The sequence below is a fragment of the Schistocerca gregaria genome, unplaced genomic scaffold (assembly GCF_023897955.1).
Source record: "Schistocerca gregaria isolate iqSchGreg1 unplaced genomic scaffold, iqSchGreg1.2 ptg000550l, whole genome shotgun sequence".
Lineage (NCBI taxonomy): Eukaryota > Metazoa > Arthropoda > Insecta > Orthoptera > Acrididae > Schistocerca > Schistocerca gregaria.
Window position 1 is genome coordinate 100,001 of NW_026061944.1, and position 5,022 is coordinate 105,022.

Genomic DNA, 5,022 nt, shown 5'->3' on the forward strand with positions numbered 1-5,022 from the left:
CAATTTGTCCCTTAACCTAACTCAATTTGTCCCTTAACCTAACTCAATTTGTCCCTTAACCTAACCCACGTTGTCCCTTAACCTAACCCACGTTGTCCCTTAACCTAACCCACGTTGTCCCTTAACCTAACCCACGTTGTCCCTTAACCTAACCCACGTTGTCCCTTAACCTAACCCACGTTGTCCCTTAACCTAACCCACGTTGTCCCTTAACCTAACCCACGTTGTCCCTTAACCTAACCCACGTTGTCCCTTAACCTAACCCACGTTGTCCCTTAACCTAACCCACGTTGTCCCTTAACCTAACCCACGTTGTCCCTTAACCTAACCCACGTTGTCCCTTAACCTAACCCACGTTGTCCCTTAACCTAACCCACGTTGTCCCTTAACCTAACCCACGTTGTCCCTTAACCTAACCCACGTTGTCCCTTAACCTAACCCACGTTGTCCCTTAACCTAACCCACGTTGTCCCTTTGCCTAACATAGTTCACTGCTCGGAATCTCTGGTGTCGTTGTTATCCTCATGTAGATGTCTTGCGAGTGTTGCTTACTTTCCACATATTCCCGCTATCCACTGTCAATTGTACTGCAATAGGACTATATCGCCCCCCCCCCCCCTCTGCCCCTCTCTTTGTGTCTCCGTCCTCTCAAGCTGGTCGGTCTGGCGTTTGAGTGTTAAATGAGCCTCGCAGCTGTTCAGTTGCGTTCAGATGTCGACGCCCTCAGTGTACGTCGTGGTATGGTCTGTGTCCATTGTCCGCTGATGTCGTACGCGTAACCCACACGCTGTACCGATCATCGGTAGTTACGTACAGAGTGAAGTAGTGTGATACGTGTGACCGTACGCTGGCTGTGCCCAACGGTGTCGAATCTCAATTTCCATATGTTGTGCTCGATGCTACTTGTCTCGTCTCCCAATAACAGCTAGGTTGCACTGTGGTACGCCGTAGAGGCGTGTGGGAGGAACGTACGAACGCATTGTATGTCACCCTGGGTCGCTGGGGGTGGTGGTGCGGTGAGTCAGGTCAGGTCAGCGTGAGCCGTGTGATGTAGTGACGCGTGTATTCCGACTTTGTCGTATTGCCTCACACAAAGTGCTACCCTGGTGGACCGCGTTCCATATCTGGGACATGCCGCAGATGCCGGTTGACAGTGGATCGCGGAAGGGACATCGCATACGTGCGCGGGCCACCTTCCACGTGTTCTCTTCTGCACATGTCGCAGTGTGTATGTGGTCTGATGTAGCGTGTCGTGACACATGACATCCTGGCATGCAAGAATTGTTGAATTCGCAAATGTAGGTGGACATCTACGTTTACTGCCCAAGATACGCAAATGAACTGGAAATCCGTTGTTGAGCGGTTGTTCACGCTGGAGGTGAATCTGTGATGGCGACGATCGGTACAGCTATTAACCGGTTGTTTCAGCGGTACCCGCCACATCCACACACGTGACTAGGCCCATGTGGGTATGAAGCGATACGCGGCGGTGGCTTGGTGGGACTGTTCCCGGCCGGTGAAGGGGGGCCGCCCGGCGTGTTGGCCGCGCGCTGCGTGGGCGCACGCGCAACAGGCGGCTGGTGGGGGGCGCCGAGTGGCAGGAGCGCCAGCCGACGGGCTCGGCAGGCGGCGCAGCTACGCTGCGGCGCACCCTGCACGCGGCGCCTGGCGGCCAAAGTTGGTTCAGCCGAGCCCGGTGCGAAGCGCGGTGGACATCTGCAGTGTGCTGGTCTGATTGAGGACTGTGTGCGTTGAGGATGCGCCGCCGCCTGGCACTCGGCGCCGCGACGCCGTCTGCTGCTCGGTCGCCCCAGCGGTTCTCGCAGGTGGTTTGTATCGCAGTTGTGCGGACGTGTTGGCGCGTGCGCTGTGCTGGGAGAGTTCGCTTCTGCACCCAAGTGGGGCTTTGCCCTTGTGTGGCGCTGGCGTTGGAGCTGCCGGTCACCATAGGTGGCGCGTGTTGTCTCCCGCCGGCAATGCCACGACAGCACGCTCCCGGGCCTCTGTCGGCAGCGGCAAGCTCAGTTGGGAGCAAGGGTGTTCGCACTAAAACCGTCTACTCGCCTAACTCCGGGCGATTGCGCCTCTCTCGAAACCGACCAAGTACCTAGGACGGCGCTGCGCGCCGCCGGGACCTGAGAGGGTTTCGAGGTGTATCGTGCAGGGGAGCTCGGCCTCCTCCTGTTTGCAGAATAATTGAGCGGACGCTTGCGTGTTCGCGCGGGCCCCCGGGACACACTCCCGGGCGGCCGGCTGCTCAGCTCTAGTTGACGCAGCTCCCTGGTTGATCCTGCCAGTAGTCATATGCTTGTCTCAAAGATTAAGCCATGCATGTCTCAGTACAAGCCGCATTAAGGTGAAACCGCGAATGGCTCATTAAATCAGTTATGGTTCCTTAGATCGTACCCACGTTACTTGGATAACTGTGGTAATTCTAGAGCTAATACATGCAAACAGAGTCCCGACCAGAGATGGAAGGGACGCTTTTATTAGATCAAAACCAATCGGATTGGCTTGTCTGGTCCGTTTGCCTTGGTGACTCTGAATAACTTTGGGCTGATCGCACGGTCCTCGTACCGGCGACGCATCTTTCAAATGTCTGCCTTATCAACTGTCGATGGTAGGTTCTGCGCCTACCATGGTTGTAACGGGTAACGGGGAATCAGGGTTCGATTCCGGAGAGGGAGCCTGAGAAACGGCTACCACATCCAAGGAAGGCAGCAGGCGCGCAAATTACCCACTCCCGGCACGGGGAGGTAGTGACGAAAAATAACGATACGGGACTCATCCGAGGCCCCGTAATCGGAATGAGTACACTTTAAATCCTTTAACGAGTATCTATTGGAGGGCAAGTCTGGTGCCAGCAGCCGCGGTAATTCCAGCTCCAATAGCGTATATTAAAGTTGTTGCGGTTAAAAAGCTCGTAGTTGGATTTGTGTCCCACGCTGTTGGTTCACCGCCCGTCGGTGTTTAACTGGCATGTATCGTGGGACGTCCTGCCGGTGGGGCGAGCCGAAGGGGTGCTTTCGCGTCCCGAGGCGGACCCCGTTTAAATCCTACCAGGGTGCTCTTTGTTGAGTGTCTCGGTGGGCCGGCACGTTTACTTTGAACAAATTAGAGTGCTTAAAGCAGGCAAGCCCGCCTGAATACTGTGTGCATGGAATAATGGAATAGGACCTCGGTTCTATTTTGTTGGTTTTCGGAACCCGAGGTAATGATTAATAGGGACAGGCGGGGGCATTCGTATTGCGACGTTAGAGGTGAAATTCTTGGATCGTCGCAAGACGAACAGAAGCGAAAGCATTTGCCAAGTATGTTTTCATTAATCAAGAACGAAAGTTAGAGGTTCGAAGGCGATCAGATACCGCCCTAGTTCTAACCATAAACGATGCCAGCCAGCGATCCGCCGCAGTTCCTCCGATGACTCGGCGGGCAGCCTCCGGGAAACCAAAGCTTTTGGGTTCCGGGGGAAGTATGGTTGCAAAGCTGAAACTTAAAGGAATTGACGGAAGGGCACCACCAGGAGTGGAGCCTGCGGCTTAATTTGACTCAACACGGGAAACCTCACCAGGCCCGGACACCGGAAGGATTGACAGATTGATAGCTCTTTCTTGATTCGGTGGGTGGTGGTGCATGGCCGTTCTTAGTTGGTGGAGCGATTTGTCTGGTTAATTCCGATAACGAACGAGACTCTAGCCTGCTAACTAGTCGCGTGACATCCTTCGTGCTGTCAGCGATTACTTTTCTTCTTAGAGGGACAGGCGGCTTCTAGCCGCACGAGATTGAGCAATAACAGGTCTGTGATGCCCTTAGATGTTCTGGGCCGCACGCGCGCTACACTGAAGGAATCAGCGTGTCTTCCTAGGCCGAAAGGTCGGGGTAACCCGCTGAACCTCCTTCGTGCTAGGGATTGGGGCTTGCAATTGTTCCCCATGAACGAGGAATTCCCAGTAAGCGCGAGTCATAAGCTCGCGTTGATTACGTCCCTGCCCTTTGTACACACCGCCCGTCGCTACTACCGATTGAATGATTTAGTGAGGTCTTCGGACTGGTACGCGGCATCGACTCTGTCGTTGCCGATGCTACCGGAAAGATGACCAAACTTGATCATTTAGAGGAAGTAAAAGTCGTAACAAGGTTTCCGTAGGTGAACCTGCGGAAGGATCATTACCGACTAGACTGCATGTCTTTCGATGTGCGTGTCGTGTCGTGTCGCGCAACACGCTACCTGTACGGCAGTGGCCGTGCGCCGCGTGCGGAACCACGCGTGCCTCTCAAAACTAGCGGAAGTGTTGTTGTTGTTGTGTGGTACGAGCGCTGAAGCTCTGGAGCGGCTGGCCTGCGGTACCTGGCGCCTGGCGCCGGTTTTGAATGACGTTCGCCCGAGTGCCTGTCCGCCCCGGTGTGGAGCCGTACGACGCCCATCGGCTGTGAGGCCGTTGGACACAAAAAAATAGTGGAACAGGGGCCGTCAGACGCCTCAGTCCCGCAAATGCTGCTGTCTTGAAAGAGACAGTGGGAGACTGAAAAGGAAAAGATCACCCAGGACGGTGGATCACTCGGCTCGTGGGTCGATGAAGAACGCAGCAAATTGCGCGTCGACATGTGAACTGCAGGACACATGAACATCGACGTTTCGAACGCACATTGCGGTCCATGGATTCCGTTCCCGGGCCACGTCTGGCTGAGGGTCGGCTACGTATACTGAAGCGCGCGGCGTTTGTCCCGCTTCGGAGACGTGGGAGTGTCGTGGTCGCCTGTGTGGCCGGCCGCGTCTCCTTAAACGTGCGATGCGCGCCCGTCGCCTGGCGGTTCGCATACCGGTACTTTCTCGGTAGCGTGCACAGCCGGCTGGCGGTGTGGCGTGCGACACCTCGTACAACGACCTCAGAGCAGGCGAGACTACCCGCTGAATTTAAGCATATTACTAAGCGGAGGAAAAGAAACTAACAAGGATTCCCCCAGTAGCGGCGAGCGAACAGGGAAGAGTCCAGCACCGAACCCCGCAGGCTGCCGCCTGTC

General features: G+C 55.5%; 2 non-coding genes across 2 annotated transcripts; both read left to right on the forward strand.

The window, feature by feature from the left end:
• Positions 1-2,277: 2,277 nt before the first annotated feature.
• Positions 2,278-4,170, forward strand: LOC126314300 (small subunit ribosomal RNA). Its single transcript, XR_007555762.1, has one exon. It is a non-coding gene; the product is annotated as a small subunit ribosomal RNA (ribosomal RNA).
• Positions 4,171-4,539: 369 nt separating this feature from the next.
• LOC126314291 (5.8S ribosomal RNA) lies at positions 4,540-4,694 on the forward strand. The gene has a single exon (XR_007555753.1). It is a non-coding gene; the product is annotated as a 5.8S ribosomal RNA (ribosomal RNA).
• The last annotated feature ends 328 nt before the right edge of the window (positions 4,695-5,022 follow it).